Source organism: Curcuma longa, unplaced genomic scaffold (genome assembly GCF_044706935.1).
Source record: "Curcuma longa cultivar G26 ecotype Majalengka, Jawa Barat unplaced genomic scaffold, ITB_CL_G26_1.1 contig_18376, whole genome shotgun sequence".
Lineage (NCBI taxonomy): Eukaryota > Viridiplantae > Streptophyta > Magnoliopsida > Zingiberales > Zingiberaceae > Curcuma > Curcuma longa.
In genome coordinates this window covers 1-21,361 of record NW_027430801.1, presented here as the reverse complement: position 1 = coordinate 21,361, position 21,361 = coordinate 1, and the positions used below count along the sequence as shown (strand labels likewise).

General features: G+C 42.5%; 1 long non-coding RNA gene and 1 pseudogene across 1 annotated transcript; both read right to left on the bottom strand.

Annotated features, from left to right (window-relative positions):
- Positions 1–9,490: 9,490 nt before the first annotated feature.
- On the bottom strand, positions 9,491–11,641 carry LOC141816829 (uncharacterized). The gene is made up of 3 exons (XR_012600747.1): positions 11,455–11,641; positions 10,848–10,905; positions 9,491–9,877 (listed from the first exon to the last, which is right to left on the bottom strand). It is a non-coding gene; the product is annotated as an uncharacterized LOC141816829 (long non-coding RNA).
- A 5,937-nt stretch (positions 11,642–17,578) lies between these two features.
- On the bottom strand, positions 17,579–18,066 carry LOC141816831 (small ribosomal subunit protein uS19-like; annotated as a pseudogene).
- Between the last annotated feature and the right edge of the window lie 3,295 nt (positions 18,067–21,361).

Sequence of the window (21,361 nt, the reverse complement as noted above, 5' to 3'; positions counted from 1 at the left end):
AGCTCGGCCACTTGCTTCTTCAAGCTTTCCACCTCGGCCTCCAGGACCTTCACCTGAGCTTGCCGGCTCGTCGGACTCGTCGCAGACGAAGTCCAAGTCGGCCTGTTGTTGTTCCAACTGCTCCTCCAAATAATATAGCTCGTCATTTTGTTTGGCGAGCCGCTCTTCTACTTTGGAGAGCTGATCTTCCTTCTGCTGCAGCTCCTCCTTAAGATCCTGCACTTGGGCCGAGGCCTCCTGCAATTCGGCTTCTAGGTTCTCGGCCCTGTCTTCGGCCGTCTGCTGCCTAGCCAGAGCCATGCCTGCCTCATGCTGGTGCCGAGCTGCCTCACTCTGCGCAGCTTGAAGCTCGCCGATCCGCGCCGCTTCGCGAGCCCGTAACTCCGCCACTTGCCCCTCAAGGGCACGAAATTGAAGGCAAGTCTGGGGCAAGCGGTTGTGCACCTCCAATAGCTCACCCAAGGCCTGCACCAACTACCTATGTTAGTCACTAATATCACTTATGTCTAGCAAGCCAGCAACAGAACTTACCCGAACGGTTGCATAGATACCGCGGCTGGTCACGTCCGCCAGCAACAGAGGCACATAATGATCATGGCCCCGAATCGATCTCACAACGTCCATGATTCTGTTAATCTCTGCCGGAGTAAAAGGGGCGTCTGCAGCAACGGGGGGTGAGTGGGTGCGCTGCGGTGGAAAGATTCCTCCCGGAAATATCCCCGCTGCACCCGGAGGAAAGCGGGAAGGAGGAAGTCGGGGTGGCCTCGCCTCGGAAGACGGACCCGCCGCAGACGAAGTAGCAGTCCTGGCCGCCTCACCTTGTCCTTCCCCTGGGACCTCCTGCATGGGCTGTGGAGTCGGCCTCGGGACAGGAAGCTGCTCCGTCATCTCTGCCTCCGCCACTGGCTCCCTCGGCCACGGCTGCCCCGCCAACCGCTTCGACTCCTTGAGGTTCCTCTGGCAGATTGGTTATCCCCGTCCTTTCAGCTTCCGCCTCCGCCGTCTCGGCAGGCGGCACCACAGTTACTTCCGCTGGAGGGATAGCCGACAACTCCGCGGACGATTCCTCGCCTGGAACCGTCGGCACCATTGTTTGCGCCTGGCTCGGAGTCCTCTGCGCCCGTCAGCAGGAACATTTGAAGGCACCGGGGTTGTTATGGTTAAGTCAAGGATCGGCTCAACCCCCGTTCCGGATTCAGGCCGCAGGCCCCGCGGCCGTCGGCAAGGGGCGATTCGGCTACCGACTCCGCTGCGGGACCCCCTGTCGGCGTTGCTGACCGCACAGTCGGCTCCACCCCCGGAGAAGTGTCTCGTCTCTCCACCCTCTGCTCCGCTTGGCGACTCGACTCCGTCCCCGGAGTACGCTGCGGCTCCCTGGCGGGACTCGGCTTCTTCTTCTTCGGCTTAGGCTTAGCCGGCGGTTCGGGACGAGCTTTCTGCTTCAGTTTACCCGGTTCGAATGTGGGAGGACGCGGCCGAGACGCAGGATCATCAGTAGGCTCGTTGATGGTTAAGGCCTTGGCCTTAGGAGCCTTCTCTCGCGGCTCCTCGGTTCGGGACTTCGGGTCTTGGCCTTCGGGGCCTTCTCGGCTTGGCTCCTCTCGGTCGTGGTCTCTTCTCCTTAGAAGACTTTCACGGGACTTCTCCGTGGAGTGTCGCTTGCCGACTCGGTCAGAAGGCGTGGCCGAGTGGGACCTCGTCTCGGACCCTGCCGCTACCGCTTGGCTGCCGGCCGAAGCAGCTGCCGCTGGACTCCCTTCAGAAGGAGTCGGAGTCGTCAGCTTCTTGAAGGACGCACGGTCCCACTTGATGAATTTGTTGATGGAAGCCGCCATCCAAAGATCCTCTGCAAAGACCAAAACACGCATGAAATTAGATATCAACAAACTACAAAAACAAAACTTCACTTACCGAGTGGCTGAGACAGCTCCGCAGCAATCGGGCTCAAGCCCGCCCGAAACAACAAGCCTTCCTCGCTCAGCAGCCGGCCCACGTGGAACTTCAAGCCGTCCAACACCCCCGAAGCCATTGAGTAAGCGGCATCCTTCTTGTATCCACTCAGTCGAGGCGGAAGCGGAAGGTCGTTCTGCCACTCGGCAACGCGAAGGGGACTCGGGGGACGGACGAAAAAGAACTTCGTCTTCCAGAACTTAAGGGAAGACGGGTATTCGGCTAGAAAGTTAAGACTGGGACGGGCGTTAAGATAGAAGACCCCGTCTTCCTTCTTCTTCGGGTAGAAGAAGTAATGAAAGACCGTCGGGTTCAAAGGGATGTCGTACACTTGGAACACTATACATACACAGGCTAGAAGGCGGAAGGAGTTGGGTGCTAGTTGGTTGACTGGGACACCAAAATACGCGGCAATCCTAATATAAAAATCGGGGATAGGGAACCGCAGTCCTCCCTCCAGCTGATCTTGGAAAAAAGTCTGGTAGCCGGAGGGAGGCATGTGCGGCCGGTGGTGGCTCTTCGGAACCTTAATCCTATACTGGCGGGGGATCTCATATTGAATCCTCACCGCCGACCTAGACGCCTTATCAAAAGTAGACACTGCGGACTCAAACCAAATCTTATCGGACTTCGACATTCTACCTACCTAACGCTAAACACAGGATGGACTCGAAAGGAAAACACAAGAAAGAAGAGAAAGCGGGGCTTACACCGAGGAAGTTCGCCGGAGAAGAAGAGGTCGGAAACGGAAACTGAAGACGCTACGAGACAGCAGCGAAGGACGCACGAAGGCAGGACAAATGACAAACTGTCCCGACGCTGTCTCTCGCCATCTGTATATATACCGAAACCCTACCTCGCTCGGAACCGTCCGATCAAGCGGTGAAGAAAAGGCGGGATTTGATGAGAACCGTCGGATGACCACAACTTCCCGAGACGGATCTGCTGACGTCAGAAAAGCGATTCGGTCCCGTCGGTTCGCACGCCTCCTTAATTGCCTGTCTCAGAAAAGACAGCGGCCCTTCCGCGCATGCTCGCCGCCATTCCTCTCATTAATGCAACCAACCGCGTAATGACAAGTGTCCCCCGCCGATTCAGCCTTCCTCCGAATGATGTAACGGCACGATCGTCTCTCTCACTTGATCAGACTGAGCCTCCGGACCAGACTCAGACTCGACTCGAGCCTGACTCGGTCTAGTCAGTTCGACTCACGCTCCCTTCGACTAGACTAGTGGGGAGGCTTATGTTCCGGGGATAATCCAATAGGAACCGTCATGGTCAGACTCGAGTCCAAGTCTGGTCCCACCGTCCGGGCCCCGCCTCTATAAGTTCGGGTAGTTCAGCATTAATTGGTTAAGTCCATTCGGCCATCCACTACCGAATCCCTCCATTCGGCAGAAACCTCGTCGAATCCCTCCATTCGGCAGAAACCTCGCCGAATCCCTCCATTCGGCAGGAGCCGGCAGGGGCCTCGCCGAATCCTTCCATTCGGCAGGAGACCTCGCCGAATCCCTCCATTCGGCAGAGACCTCGCCGAATCCCTCCATTCGGCCAGCCTCGCCGAATCCCTCCATCGGTCATTTACTCACCGACTCCTCCATTCGGCCATCTACTAGGTCGAATCCTTCTATTCGATCAACTATTAACCGAATCCTCCATTCTGCAACGGTTTATCGACTCGCCATGAGTTCGACAAGCCTTGCCTTGATTGACCACTCGCCCTACCAAATGCCCTGGCCCTGGTATGTCTCATCATGATCTCTGACAAGCCCACGCCCCCATCAATTAATGCTATCTCTCTGCGGCTTGCCCCGCTGCATACTCGGATGGTGACAAGATACTGCTTTACCGGCGATGGGACAAGGAACTCGATTGTTCCTGCCACCTCATTAATCATGATGGGACATTCCTTAAATGATGACGTGACAGGTATGCACGCTCATCTCCCTTTAAAACGACCACTCCTCTCCACAGGTAACTCTCTCTCTCTCACTCTCTGAACTCCTCTACTCTCTTCTCTACTGTTCATCTTCTTCCTTCCACTGCCCTGACTTGAGCGTCGGAGTGGTCGCGCTAGGGCACTCCCCTGGCCTTCCTACTGACGTTCCTTGTGTTCGCAGGCCGTTCCTGAAGCTTGTTGGTCATCAGCTCCGGCGAAGTCTCAGGCGATTTGAAACCATCATCGCCCTCAGCGTCATCCACTGTTCAACAGCCAGCAGCGAGGAGGTCCGGTGACGTGTCCAGAAGCAGTTCTCAACCAGAACAGTTAACGTCAAGAGAAAAGTTTAATGTGCCTCAAATTTTAGCAGTGATTTTGTGTCATCACAATGCTAAGTTTCAAAGTGTAGCTATTTTACAAATTAGCTTGAGCCTTCTAAATTCAACAAGAATATTTTTTAAAAATTACAAGCCCATGCTATGTATTGAAGGCAAAACCTTATGGTTTGAATCTCGGCGAAGCCGAGCAATACCCCCTCCGTCGTGACCAACTACAGTTTCTCGATTTACCTCTTCACAAATGATCGTGGAGCCGACCGTGTGGAGTCACTGGGGTGACGGATTTCACCTTTTACAGAAAAGAAGTCAAAACCATAAAAAATCCAAAACTTTCAAAAATTCAACGGCAAGCTCTTTACAAATCGACTTACAAGCACTTTGTTTGAAAATAGTATCAACTTTTATAATGCAAATTGATTTGCAAAATAGCTTGGTGTTAAATTTTGTGAGATCATAATTTAATTTTTTTTTTTTGAATTTCTGGTTTCAACACAAGTCATAAGATGACTTTGTGACTCCAGAAACCATACAAATCTTAAATTTATAGGACATAATCTGATTTATAAAACAATTTGCAACCTAAAACTACACTATGTTGGCATATAGTAGTGTCAAAAGGTGAGTTACAAATCAGCCTATGACCAAAATTTCAAACACACTAAACTTTTCTATGTTTCTAAAAATAATACAAGTCAAAATTTAAATTTCAAAATGTATTTAGGGAGCAAATTGATTTGTGCCCTAGAGATTATAGGCGAGTTAAGATTTAACAAGCTGAGGCATATTTTGATAATGGTGATTTGAAAACTTTATGGGCATTTTGAAAAAATTGACAAATTTTGAGGGTAAAATGACTTTTTCTCTAAAGCATTTTATGTCTCACCGATAAACTGTAAAAGACAAAAGTACGAAGAAAGGAAAGAAAATTAAAAAAAATAATTTCTCATGTTTCTACTTCTCTTGAAAGAAAGTAGAAAATGGGAAGTAATATATTTTCATCAATTGTTTTTTGTCCAACTGAATGGAAAAGAGGGAAAACAAAATTTAAATATCTACAAACACTTATTTATTTCCTTTAAGCAACGGATTGGAGAGGAAGATTATATATAATAGATTATTTCAACTATTTTGATGAATCAAATTATCATTATATGTTATCTTTGAGTAAGATCTTCCTATGATAATATAATATTGCAAGAACAAGAAATGATATTATACCCTCATTTAAAAAAAAATAGAAGAGAGGCAAATTTCATCAACCACATGCTAATTTCCAAAACTATGCACTATGAAATTTCAAAATGCCCAAAGCACACTGCTGTATGTAGTCCCCAAAAAAATACCCCTTACCAAACCAACAACTCCAAAATATTTTTAGAATTTCCAAAATGGGCCCTATGATTTTTAAAATTCTCAAAAGGTGTCTTATCTCTCACCTGTTCCTTTTTAATTTGTCAAAAATAAACTTAGCTTTACAAACCAATTTATTTTATTTTTTCTTTTTCAAGCTGAAACTTTATTATTTTGGACAAATAAGGGTATTATTAAATTCGTAAGAGCGACATCTACATAAAAAATTATTTTTAACTCAAAAAATGAGTTATTTTGATCCACTAAGCACTTATGGTGGGTAAATCCTTGAAAAACTATACGTAGTGTAAAATGTTAGTTTAGACTATATATGAACTTCTAGAACCTTAACGAGTGTCATACTAACTCAGGATATGAAGTACCCAGGAACTTTGGATTTGAAGCTGTAGTTCATGAGAGTTGTCAGGATAATGGCAAGTACGGGATTCATGTATATAAGTAGTTTTTCCCCATGAAAGCTGGTATATCAATTTCTACTCTTAATGTTCGCGAGATCATTAAAGATACAACTTTCTTTTTAGTATAGTACTCGTTCTCCAACCTACCGAGAATGGTAATTTGCCTGTCGCTAGCTCTTAAGCGGGATAGGAATCAGACATAAAGGAGATGATTCATTCTTCTAAACAAGATTGCAAACATCACTCGCTTGCTTCGGAAAGTCAAAATCTCTCACTTTCCTTTTCTAAGGAAAGGTCAAGAAGTTGACTCACATAAACAGTTTCTCCACCAGAAAGCACGATCCAAGCGAGAAAGGAAGCTCGATTAAAGTGCTTAGGAGGTCATCGGTAGCCTACTACGATCCCTTTCTTACTGATAGACAGTGAATCCAAGCGAATAAATTGAGATCTTTTCCTCTACATTCCCTTGAAATGGAGTTTGAGCTCAAAGTGAGTTAGGAGTGATTGCTTTCCTTATAATATGTATCTTGTCCTGATTGAGTTCTTTAAAGAATGTCCTTGATTGGCAGCAAATGTATAAGCTATTCTTCTCCTTGAATGGGATCTCCAGGGTAAGGATAGAGAGAAGCTAAGTCCAAGAGTTTGCCCGTGTCAATTTCTTGGCACAAGAAACCATTTATAATGAGTTGTAGCCTCATAGGAGCAGCTCTTATATATGATTTTCAGTCAGAGGTTTCCACTGCTTTCCTCTAATTCTACTTGTCTAGTACGGGATGAGAGAAAGATATATAATAGTTGTTGGTGCCCTCTTACTTAAAATACTCAGAAGTACAGGAGCTACAACTAATGTGGCAAAAGGTGAAGATACTCACCTCGGGCATCCCTCAACATCGATCCCATAGCGATTTGAACCAAACAACCTCTTCAGATGGGAGAGATTTTATTCTCCAAGAGATTATTCCCCCGGGGATTTGATCCCTACTCTTATGTGACAATCTACCACCCGGGTACCAACTCGACTATATCCGTAGGAGCTCCAGGAGCTACGACTAATGAACTATAAGATAGGAGCCTTCACTAGATTCCACTCACATTGCTAAGAGAATTAGATATGTGGAACCTACTTACTCTACCCGAACAGAACCAGATTCAACTAATAAAGCAAGGGCACATAAATCTTTAAAGTCCCAAGCCTGAATATGTATAAGCAAATCTGAACCTTTTGCCTCCTTTCATGTAGGAGATGGGTAGGGCACTTGATCTTACTAATTACTAAAATCTCGGTAGAGCCACTCTTTGGATAGAAGATAGGACCCTCATTAAGGTTTAGGAAAGACAAAATCCACTCTTAATGCAAATTGTAATTTTCAAGGTCCCATTCATTCTAATCTAACTCCATACCCTCTCCTACCTCAAGAGCACTCCAATTCTTCCTCGAGCTTATGCGTATAAAGGGTTATTCTTTCAGTCATCCCTAGTCCCCGAATCTTATCCCTTGTGAGGGGACCTCATGGCACTCTATCTCATGCTTTGACCCTCAATTTCCCAAGGTACGAGCATCGCGACGTGTAGATGGGGCCTCCGTCAATCCATTTGCCTAAAGGTGCTAAGACTCACGAGTGGACTGGTTATATTTGTTAGTTGCCTAAATGTGTCCCGACATGTGGCATAAAGGGTCATTCCATATCCCTAGGGCAGACATACTAGCTAATAACCAGTCTAACAGATGTTTAATGAGAATATACCATGCAGAGGACATTTGAAGTGCCGTAGTCTCTTTCAGTTCCCGATTCAGTTCAATTCCCGATTCGGTTTATGCTCGACTCGGAAGCCAAATCCCTTGCCTTCTTGGTTGTCGAGTTTAGTCATTCAGGAGCGGGTGGCATACTTGATGGAATTAACTACAGCTGAGCTAACTAAAGTTGTCCCATATTCTTCCTCTCCCTCTCCCTATCCCTTAACTACAACTTAATTTATAGTACTTAAAACAAGGTAAGTTAAGGTCGAGCCTATCGCGTCAATCCTTACTCGAGAGTCATTTGTCTTCGCTCCTCAACTTCACCGCTCCGTAGGCTTGAAAGCGCAAGGCTACAAAGGGCACGGGCAGCTGAACCCCTAATACCATCTCTTTCAAATGTTGCTTGTTCCAATTGTGTTGTTCGGTTCTTTTGATCTTGTCTGCCTACTGTCGCTTATCCTGTAAGTTCAGTCTTTCCAATCTCCACTCCTTAAAGTCGTACCTATAGCGTATGTTAGGAGTTGGATAACTTTCAAGGGCTCAAGCAATTATTAGTCATGAGTCCCTGCTTTCTGTAAATGAACTCCTCAAATAAACTCATTAACTTCTTGATGTTAGGACCCGTGCGAGTTAGAGGGGGTGAATAGCTCCGATCGCTTCTCGTCTTGATCTTATGCTCGTCGTTTGAATGCGCAATGGAAACCTTGATTCAAACATGACTCCATATGCACAACTCCTGGGTTTTACTTGGTATTTACCTCTTTGAGACGACTAATCCAAGGATCCGCTCCGGGCTATCTACCTCCACTATGAACTCCTCCTTTTCGGATACTTTCCGGAGGCGGAGAAGTCTCTCACAAGTTTGTTCTTACAAGAACACCATAATACTGTCACGTCCCAGGAGATGACCATCTGAAAATTTTCAATAACATCTTCCTTATAACAATTCAATATTTCTAAATACAATACAACATAAGGCCGACACAGTCACTCAACTACACAAAGTAGATAATAGAACTACTAAACAACATGGATTTAAGGCCCACCCGGCCACAAACCACCTATACAACTCAGGCATCAATTATACAACCACCACAACATACAATCCATATATCAAAACATAATCCAGAACTACACAAGTACAAACATAAGTCCAAACCGAAATAGAATACCTCAATAATGACTCATATAAATCGTAAAGCATCACAACAACACAACGATAACTCCACAAGTCCACGAAACCAGAATTTACACAGTAGAAGTATAACTGCAACAAAAGAATTCATATACGGATACAACACAAGGACGAATCACGGATACGAACAAAACTCCGCAAATTCAAACAAGTCCACAGATACGGAATCATAAACCCGAAATTACATGAAGTATGTAATCCCGGGAGATGGCCATCTGAAAAATTTCGACAACATATTCCCTGTAACAATTCAACATTTCTAAATACAATACAACATAAGGCCGACACGGCCACTCAACTACACAAAGTAGATAATAGAACTACTAAACAACATGGATTTAGAGCCCACCCGGCCACAAACCACCTATACAACTCAGGCATCAATTATACAACCACCACAACATACAATCCATATATCGAAACATAATCTAGAACTACACAAGTACAAACATAAGTCCAAACCGAAATAGTATACCTCAATAATAACACGTATAAATCGTAAAGCATCACAACAACACAATGATAACTCCACATGTCACGACCCGGGAGGCCGTCCAAAAATTTCGAAAACACCTCCCCAGTAACCATGATAATTTTCCTGAATACAAACAAAAATACATGGCCACATGCGGCCGAAATAAAGACTACCCGTCCTTTAAGTACATAAACATGCATACTACAAACAATACGTAAGGCCTACACGGCCACAACAACTAACAAACTACCACATACAGGCTATATCATTTAACTACGAGGAAACCAAATCCGATATAAGAAATCCCGTACGAAAGGTAAAATCCAGGCAGCGAAAAGACACGACAAATGTATAACATATATATACAACCATATTGAATTACGACAAAACGAATAAACCAACATACTAAGTCTTCTGAGGTGAGATGGAAGCAGCCGACCAATCTCCAAGCACCGAGTAAACCTATCTATTACCTGGGAAGACAAAAAACCCCAGGGTCTGAGTAGTGAGCAACAAATACTCAGTGGGTACAGACAAGAAGTGTAGGTAAAGGTTAAACAGCAGGAATAATAAAAACGTAAAGTCTAGTACCAATATGTAGAGGTAGAACAGGTAATAATATTTCACAGGTATCAGTAGATAACCTAAATCAAAGTAACCAGGTCATGTAAATGTGATTATATATGTCATGACATGCAATGCAACAATCATAGCAAATAAATGCAACAAGCATGGCAGGTAAGTACAACAACCGCAACATATGAATAAAGTAACTATATAATAACTTACCAACAAACGCATGTAAAAATGCAGCAATCATCACAACCAAATACAAGTCACTGTCTGCACTCTACATCCCCAGTCACTACCCCAGAACAGTGAAATGGGGCGCACAACAAGACATAATCACAACGCAAGTCACTATCTGCACTCTACATTCCCAATCACCCTCCCTCAGGGCAGTAAACTGGGGCGCACAACAGGACATAATCATAATGCAAGTCACTGTCTGCACTCTACATCCCCAGTCACCCCCCTCGAGCCAGTGAACTGGGGCGCACAACAGGACAACTGTACACCCTCCAACAACAATATCATGTTATGATGCATAATTCAATAGATAGTTACTATAATATCGTGGTATGTGCAACATCAACCATGATAAACCAACATAGGTAAATAACAATTAAGAAGACTGTATTGAGGATGAACAAATTATATCAAGGTAAATGGTAAGTGTCAAGCATGGATCAAACAATAAATGTAGTAAGAATAGCAACAGAATAATTACTAAAGAAAGACCCGTGTTGACCAAGTACAGGAGTACCCACCAATAGGTATAGGAAAGTGATCAAGAGACTAATCAACAACAATAGAAAAGGAAAATATGCACTGGAAAGAGAATAGATCTGCATGTATTGACCAAATACAGAGATTACCCACCTGATTGATGAATCATTGAAATCAGAACCTCCGATTAACAGGATCTACAATCAAGGTCCTGTAATTTAAAATAAACAATTCTCACTGACTATAATTATTAATTTAATTCTATCAACAATAGTTATAATATATTAAATCGTTATCAACTCCGCTTAACCTTTCTTAGTCCAACTAAACCCATTCCAATTAAGCTCAAATTAACCTAACTCAATAATTAACTCATCATTTCTAATTAACTTAATTCTCCCTTTATTTGTTCACCTAATTACATTAAATCTCCTTATTAATTAAACATGAACCCTAATTAATTAACTCTTAATTAATTAAATCAACATCATAACCTAATCAATTCCGATCCATATTCAAATGGGTTTTCAAATAGAACTCTAACAAAATGTACTTAATAGAAAATAAATCTTGAATCATGTAAATCCTTCAAAATTCTATAATTTCCAATACCCCCTTAACTCCAACCGGAGTTAACTAATCTAATCACCTTATTTCTCTTCTAAGCAAATCCATGAGCTTATGTAAACTCAATGGTTAGTTTTACTGTTTTCATCCAACCCTAATACTAACCATCAAACTAGAATCCACAGAAGCTTACCTCAGATCGGATGATGATAACCTAGCAACTCAAATTCCAACCGTTGAACTTCAATAGCTTCACCTACACGGCTCTCAGATCTGATCAAACCCCTAATCAAGCCAAACTCTTCTTCATCAGCGGTGGACGGCGAAGGCGCAGCGATGGAGGGCGCGGCAGGGTCTGGCACCGAAGGGCAGAGGAGGGCGACGGCTTGAGGAGAGTACTCGGAGGGGTCGCGAGGGGTTGACAGTAGGGGCAGAAGGCGGCTGGTCTTCATGCGGCGGCAGTGTCATTGGCAGATTTGCAGCAAAAGGGCGCGGCGGTAGGGAGGCGGAGGGCGCTGGCTTCTCGTTCGGGGCTAGCTTCGTGCGACGGCGACGGCAAAGGAACGGCTATGGCGGAGGAGGAAGACACGGGGAAGGCAGCGTCGGCATCCCGCGGCGGTGGCTTCGGCTGGTGAGGAAGGCGTTGCGAGGAAAGGGGGAGAGGCGGCGGCGAAGATGAAGAGGAGAAGGGCAGGGTGCCGAGGAAAAGAAATTGTGCGATTCTATTTTAAAGACGAATCACAATAATCGGTGCAATTAATTAGCTAAACCGATTTTAAAACCTAAAGTTTACTGTAGCGATCAAATCGGTTACTGTAGTAAATAGGTTTCAATATTGGTTCGCTTGGTTCACTAACCAAACGATCTCTAATTTGACCCAATTTAGTTTTGTTGGTTTCGTCTTTGCAAGACGAATCTGTATCTTAAATTTAATAACCTAATGGGTTTCGATTTTTAGGATTTATATATTTAACCTAATTATTTTATTAAATGGGTTAGGGTTTAAATTAAACCTAATCCATTCTAGGTTTTAATTTAATTACCATCCCTAATCTTTCCTTAAATCTAATAAAATTAAACTAATTTTATTTATAAATTTTCTCATAATTTTGATATTTTACATTCTCCCCCACTAATAAAAATTTGATCCCCAAATTTCCTATCTATGTACTATAATGTCAAAATATCATACTTCCAATGATCGATCTCTCGTTCTGTTGTGTCTCGGCCCTGCTTGTATCATCAACGTGTCCAAACTCCGTGTTGAACCGGCTGGGTTGCTGAAGGAACACGATCTGCGTCCACTCTGGCTGAAGTTGACTCTGAAGTATTGACGTCGACGGATGAACTTACTGATGTTTTAGGGTCATAATAAAATCAAATATCTTATGCTAACAATACTACTATAAACTTCTAAGAACCAATAAGATGTATTAGTTAGTTTTACTTACAATACTTGGAGAGATCATGCCGCTGTCCGTCCCATCTCACAACCTGGATCGAATAACACAAAATTCGAAAACCAAGTACGATTACTAATTCCTAAGAAACAACGACAAATCGAATAACAAATCCAACAGAAAAATAGACTCCGAAACCATAAAATGCTAAAATGCTATCTGCATATAAACCAAACAACAATAAATTCGAAAATAAACTAAACCTAAACCCTAAACTAATGCGATAAAAATTTCTAAACCTAAACACTTAACCTAATAAACCTACAATGAAATGCTAACTTCTGAAAACTACAACTACGCGATAAATCCAACGATAAATTAAACAGACACCGCAAAATGGGCACACACAGGCAACGACAAATCCAACCTAAAGTCACGAATGCAACGAAAAGCCAAAAGAAATGAACCTAGGCTCGGACTCGTGGGTTATGGGTCCACCACCCTTCTGCTGCGCCACTCTGATACCACTAAATTGGTATCAGATAGTCTACAATGCAACGAAAATCCGACAACTCTACATGAACTGTAATATTAAGCTCTGATACCACTAAATTGTCACGACCTGGGAGGCCGTCCAAAAATTTCTACAGCATTTCCCCAGTAACCATGACAATTTTCCTGAATACAAACAAAAATACATGGCCACATGCGGCCGAAATAAGGACTACCCGTCCTTTAAGTACATAAACATGCATACTACAGACAATACGTAAGGCCTACACGACCACAACAACTAACAAACTACCACATACAAGCTATATCATTTCACTACGAGGAAACCAAATCCGATGTAAGAAATCCCGTACGAAAGGTAAAATCCAGGCAACGGAAAGACACGACAAATATATAACATACATATACAACCATATCGAATTACGACAAAACGAATAAACCAACATACTAAGTCTTCTGAGGTGAGATGGAAGCAGCTGACCAATCTCCAAGCTCCGAGTAAACCTATCTATTACCTGGGAAGACAGAAAACTCCAGGGTTTGGGTGGTGAGCAACAAATACTCAGTGGGTACAGACAAGAAGTGTAGGTAAAGGTTAAACAGCAGGAATAATAAAAACGTAAAGTCTAGTACCAATAGGTAGAGGTAGAACAGGTAATAATATTTCACAGGTATCAGCAGATAACCTAAATCAAAGTAACCAGGTCATGTAAATGTGATTATATATGTCATGACATGCAATGCAACAATCATAGCAAATAAATGCAACAAGCATGGCAGGTAAGTACAACAACCGCAACATATGAATAAAGTAACTATATAATAACTTACCAACAAACGCATGTAAAAATGCAGCAATCATCACAACCAAATACAAGTCATTGTCTGCACTCTACATCCCCAGTCACTACCCTAGGGCAGTGAAATGGGGCACACAACAAGACATAATCACAACGCAAGTCACTGTCTGCACTCTACATCCCCAGTCACCCTCCCTCGGGGCAGTAAACTGGGGTGCACAACAGGACATAATCACAATGCAAGTCACTGTCTGCACTCTACATCCCCAGTCACCCCCTCGAGGCAGTGAACTGGGGCGCACAATAGAACAACTGCACACCCTCCAACAACAATAACATATTATGATGCATAATTCAATAGATAGTTACTATAATATCGTGGTATGTGCAACATCAACCATGATAAGCCAACATAGATAAATAACAATTAAGCAGACTGTATTGAGGATGAACAAATTATATCAAGGTAAATGATAAGTGTCAAGCATGGATCAAACAATAAATGTAGTAAGAATAGCAACAGAATAATTACTAAAGAAAGACCCGTGTTGACCAAGCACAGGAGTACCCAACAAGTATAGAAAAGTGATCAAGAGACTAATCAATAACAATAGAAAAGGAAAATATGCACTAGAAAGAGAATAGATCTGTATTGACCAAATACAGAGATTACCCACCTGATTGACGAATCATCAAAATCAGAACCTCTCCGGTTAACAGGATCTACAATCAAGGTCCTGTAATTTAAAATAAGCAATTCTCACTGACTATAATTATTAATTTAATTCTATCAACAATAGTTATAATATATTAAATCGTTATCAACTCCGCTTAACCTCTCTTAGTCCAACTAAACTCATTCCAATTATGCTCAAATTAACCTAACTCAATAATTAACTCATCATTTCTAATTAACTTAATTCTCCCTTTATTTGTTCACCTAATTACATTAAATCTCCTTATTAATTAAACATGAACCCTAATTAATTAACTCTTAATTAATTAAATCAACATCATAACCTAATCAATTCCGATCCATATTCAAATGGGTTTTCAAATAGAACTCTAACAAAATGTACTTAATAGAAAATAAATCTTGAATCATGTAAATCCTTCAAAATTCTATAATATCCAATACCCCCTTAACTCCAACCTGAGTTAACTAATCTAATCACCTTATTTCTCTTCTAAGCAAATCCATGAGCTTATGTAAACTCAATGGTTAGTTTTACTGTTTTCATCCAACCCTAATACTAACCATCAAACTAGAATCCACAGAAGCTTACCTCAGATCGGATGATGATAACCTAGCAACTCAAATTCCAACAGTTGAACTTCAATAGCTTCACCTACACGGCTCTCAGATCTGATCAAACCCCTAATCAAGCCAAACTCTTCTTCATCAGCGATGGACGGCGAAGGCGTAGCGATGGAGGGCGCGGCAGGGTCTGGCACCGAAGGGCAGAGGAGGGCGACGGCTTGAGGAGAGTACCCGGAGGGGTCGCGAGGGGTTGACAGTAGGGGCAGAAGGCGGCTGGTCTTCATGCGGCGGCAGTGTCGTCGGCAGATTTGCAACAGAAGGGTGCGGCGACAGGGAGGCGGAGGCCGCTGGCTTCTCGTTCGGGGCTGGCTTCGTGCGGCGGCGACAGCAAAGGAACGACTATGGCGGAGGAGGAAGACACGGGGAAGGCGGCGTCGGCGTCTCGCGGCGGTGGCTTCGACTGGTGAGGAAGGCGGTGGCTTCGACTGGTGAGGAAGGCGGTGCGAGGAAAAGGGGAGAGTCGGCAGCGAAGATGAAGAGGAGAAGGGCAGGGTGCCGAGGAAAAGAAATCACGCGATTCTATTTTAAAGAGGAATCAGAATAATCGGCGCGATTAATTAGCTAAATCAGTTTTAAAACCTAAAGTTTACTGTAGCGATCAAACCGATTACTGTAGCAAACATGTTTCAATCTTGGTTCGCTTGGTTCACTAACCAAACGACCTCTGATTTGACCCAATTTAGTTTCGTCTTTGCAAGGCGAATCTGTATCTTAAATTTAATAACCTAATGGGTTTCAATTTTTAGGATTTACATATTTAACCTAATTATTTTATTAAATGGGTTAGGGTTTAAATTAAACCTAATCCATTCTAGGTTTTAATTTAATTACCATCCCTAATCTTTCCTTAAACCCAATAAAATTAAGCTAATTTTATTTATAAATTTTCTCATAATTCCGATATTTTACACCACAAGTCCACGAAACCAGAATTTACATAGTAAAAGTATAACTGCAACAAAAGAATTCATATACAGATACAACACAAGGCTGAACCACGGATATGAACAAAACTTCGCAAATTCAAACAAGTCCACAGATACGGAATCATAAACCCGAAATTACACGAAGTAAAACATCCATCACACAAAATCCAATACATCCACAAGTAAATTTGTGTTTCTTGCTATGAGATGATGGGGCAGACTGGCAGACCTCTAAGCTCCAACAACGTTCTTATCTGCTACATAGTGAGAAAACAAAGAGACCCCCCAGGGTCTGGGTAGTGAGTATACAATACTCAGTGGGTATAATCAAGAAAGTGCACAACAAAATAATATATATAATAGAAAAAATAGCATACCAATAATAAACTACGTATAACAACCAATATCATATACTTCAATCACAGTCATATATCAACAAGTCTATTAGCCTGGGTTATGTAACAACAAATGCAATCATCATGAATGCAGGAGACAACTACCTACAATGTATGCACATATGCAATGCATGGTCACTGTCTGCACTCGCCACCCACAGACACTCACCCAGTGCAGTGAATTGAGGAGCACGACAGGAAACCGCACACGCTCCAACAACAAACCACTACACGTGAATGGGGAGCAGCGAAAAATGTCACCGTCTGCCGTTAACATCCCCAGACACTCACGCTGTGCAATGAACTGGGATGCATGACAAGAATCACCCGCTTCAACAACAGACCATTACATGCAAGGGGGAGGGGCAGTCTTCAAGAGAGCTATCTAGCTAGTCTTGGTAGCACCCAACCTGTGCAGTGCTATAATGCTCTCACCCAACCTGTGCAGTGAGAGTTAACAACAACAATGAGTGACACACTTACTTCTATCATGTAAATGCCATGAAGCTCAATTCAACAGTTAGGTCTATATCTAATCAGGCAAAATCAACAGATCATACAATGGTTTCTAGCAACGTAGGTCAACAGCAAGAATCCACAACAAGATATCATATATCAACAATAAGATCAAGGTATCAACTGTAAATGTCATATATCCATAAAAATACAACTAAATGGAAATAAGTAAAAGGCCATATCAACAAGGTATTAGGAATAACAATAAGACACAAATAAAATCCTGTGTTGACCAAGCACAGGAGTACCCACCTGATATAACGAATGTAAAATAAGAACCCCCAAAATGCCCCTCGTGTGTAACAGGATCAACCATCAAAGTCCTCAGATCGCTCCAACGCCATGTCCTAAAAACAAATTTCGATTCCTCTTCTCAGTTGAAATTGGATCTTCACTCTGATCAAGAATAAGAAATACCCAAGTGGAATAGCAACTCCAATAGGATCTTGGTCACTCATTTCTTAACTCAACTGGTGCAGATTTTACTTGAGGGGGATGAATCTGGAAGAGTGTGTAGAACCAATACTAAGTCTTCCGTGCTTCACAGGCTTGTATGAGATGGAGAACTCAGCCAAGTAATGGCCAATCATCTCGGGCTTGATTTCAACCTGGTTGAATGTTTTTCCATTGTAGACCCCAACAATGCTCCCAATCATCTCGGGAACTATTATCATGTTCCTAAGATGGGACCTTACTGGCTCAGGCTTTTCACCAGGGGGTGCATCTCGTTTCGCTTTGCGTAACTTCGCCATTGGCTTTCTCTTCAGCCCTCTTTGAAACCTTCTACGAGCACGGGTGCCGAAGAGCTTGACGAGCTTGTTGAGGCCCATGTCGAGGAGCTGATCCAGATCCACCCCATGGTACGAGAACTTCCTGAAGGTCTCTTCTCGGGGTGCGCCCCATCAACGCCCACCGCATCTGAAGCATCCGCCATTAGCGTCCGAGTAGAGCTTCTCTGGCTAGGGCAGTGGAGATCGATGGAAGAAAATGGCTCTCCGATCCGACGACGCCCTCATGCGGACAAAGGCGTGGACGACGACCATCGCGCTAGGGTTTGCATCACCTCCTCCTCACCGTCGGCTCTCCCTTAATCACTGATCGATTTAGGGTTTCTCGCGCGCAGGAAGAAATCGTGAGAGGAGGGCGGCGGCTTGTGAGTTCGGGCGGAGATGTAACGGAAAAGAAATCGTGCAAATCATGAGGTTTGAGGAGTTCCTAACGGAATTCGGGTTTAACCCAACCTAAACACCCGGTCCACTACCCATTACTGACATATCTTACATGCTCCCCACTAATAGAAATTTGATCTCCAAATTTAATTCATTCGTACTACCGTGCAGAAATACCATAGTAATTCATATTACACTTTGAATAACTAATCTAAGAATTTTATTATGCAACACTGCCTATTATGCTTTCACTGTTCTTTAATCAAATTCGTTGCATGTTCATTCACTTCATATTCCATCAACATTGGAAAAAAAAGATTCCCCCCAACAAAAATGAGGGAAGCAAACATCAGGGGCCTGTGCCTATGGTAAAGTCATTTCAGAGGAGTTACAATGGTTTGTGAGAGAAAGACTAACACTGTTGCAAAAAGGCTATACGCGATAAAATAATTTGACGAGAACTCTGGAGATGCGCAGATGAAACAAAACTTCTTCCTTGCATGAACCAAACGTAGTTTATTGATATCTAATAGCTGCTATGACGTTTGCAATACGTACTACAAATTAAAGGCTGACATCAAGGATGGATTCTGGTATAATGAACCAAAAGTTCAACTGAATAGGGAGCCTTAAGTTCTCATGAAGAAAAATAAGTGCAGTTGTAGAAATCTGCAATAAAGATTTTCGGAATGGATAATTGCACAACATGCAAAGTAGAATGGGTAATACAACACCAGAGCCGGCCCTGGGCCAGGGCAACCAGGGCGACGGCCTAGGGCCATAGATGAATAGGGGCCTAATTTTTTTGGGTTAAGTTGGATGTAGGGTTACGCTTCCTCCGCACCGCTTCTCGCACCGCCCCTTCGATCACATCCTCCTCCTCCACACCGCCCTTCGATTGCGTCCTCCGAACCGCACCGCCCCTTCAAGCTTCGATCGCGTCCTCCGAACCGCCCCGCCTTCAAGCTTCGATCGCGTCCTCCGCACCGACTTCAAATCGCGTCCTCTGCACCACCTTCAAGCTTCAAATCACGTCCTCCGCAGTCCGCACCGCCTTCAAATCGCGTCCTCTGCACCGCAAGTCCGCAACCGTGTCAAAACCCTAGGGACGGGCATGAAAGTGATGTGTGTTTAGAGCCTCTTGTACTCAGGTATTTTGCAACATCTTATGTAACCTATTTTCTTGTTGTTTCCCTTGAAATATTAAGCTCTTTTCTTAATAACTTTAAATTTTGAGTTTACGACCATAAAGTATGTTTCTGGTTGCCAAATTATGTGTACATCTGAAACACATCCAAAATTTACTAGGAAGCAATATGCAAGTATTAGCAACTCGTTCAAACTTGACTTGATCTTGTCAATCAATATAACTCCAATGGTAGGCTGTAGCTGCTCAATTTTTCCTTTTTTTTTCAAAGTATTGATTAATTGGTGACATGATCCACTCATCCACCTTAAGGATTTGCAGTATAAAGTTTGAGACACGATACACCTTGAGGATTTGTAGTGTTTCTTATTTGACCAAAGTTACATTGAGCTGAGCCATTATGAATCATCAAACGTAGTTAATAAACCAAAATATACATGGTTTCCCATGTCAAAACTTTTTGTTAAATTAACTCATTGAGCTTCGTTACATTCTAATTGTGCACTGGCGGATGGCGACGCGGCCGGAGATCATAGTCCCTGTTCAGCATTTTGAAAATTTGATCAGAAGCCTCTAAAAGTTTTAGCTTTTCAATGTTGTCTCGTGTGTCGTTAGACGAGTCCTTAATTGCTTTGGCTTTGCCTTGTATCTCACTTGCTTTATTTCGTTCACTTCTCAAGTAGGGTTTGGTAGTGCTGGTACTAGATTCTTGTGATAAGAAGACAAACATACTATAATTGCTTCATTTACAGGAACAAACTAAGAGTAGCACATCGGAAACAAAATCACCTAAAATGAATGTAAGATATATAATGTCTAATAAAAGTGATTTGGGTTTTAACATGATTTGATCAATCAACTGAGTCTAGGACTAGCCATGGCTTAAAGAAGAATATAAGTAAATTCCAGTAAGAGGAATTGCAAACATGAACACATCTCAAACATATAATGGTCCTTGTTATGATGTTATCTAATCAATAGTAAGAATTCTAACATAACTACATAATGATGCATTATGAATATATTAGTTTTGTCTGAGTGAATTAGTTTACTGATAAATTGAAGTTGCTAATATATTCCTCTATTTGCAACTAACATTTTCTATTTTTTTTCTTGGATAAGCTATTGTTAAGAAATTACAGCATGAACATTTACCTCTGTAGCTATGTATTCTTGGTTGTGTTGTTTTGATGTATTGTTCTGTTCCATTGCTTGAATTTCTTCTTCTTTTATTATGACATTTCTATAGTTTCTTCTTGACAGGTTGTGGATCTTTGCCGCGAACTGCTCCCATAGGCTACAACCGCTTCAACAGTTTACACGCCGCGAAAGTGCCCGTTCATATTAGGTTTTATTGTTCTTTGCTTATTTATTGTTTATTGTTCAACAGTTTACACGCCGCGAAAATATTGCTTATTGCTTATTGCTATACTTTACTTTTCTGGTTGATATTAATGCAGTACTAATTACATTTGTTTTAGTAGGCCTCTTGCCTTACTTTGTTGCAAATTTGTTAAATGTATTGTAGAATGCCTCGTAGGCCTCTTGCCTTACTTTGTTGCAAATTTGTTAAATGTATTGTAGAATGCCTCGTTGAATGTAGCAAACATGTCTTAAGGCTCTTCAGTTCCTTTTTTGTAAGATGTTGGATACAAATCTCTTCTCATTCTCTTTTTTTTAGTTAATCAATATTTTTTTTCTTTCTTTTGAAGCTGTTGGAAATAAATGTCTTATCCTTCTCTTTACATTAGAACAAAAGTATTTGTTCATGTTCTGTCTCTGAAGTTGTTTGATACAAATCTGTCATGGTTCAATCTGTCATGTTCTTTACATTAGAATTAAATTTGGTCATGACTTCTTTGGTTCGCTTCATCTAGGGTCCAAAATTATACTTTGCCTAGGACCTTTGTACA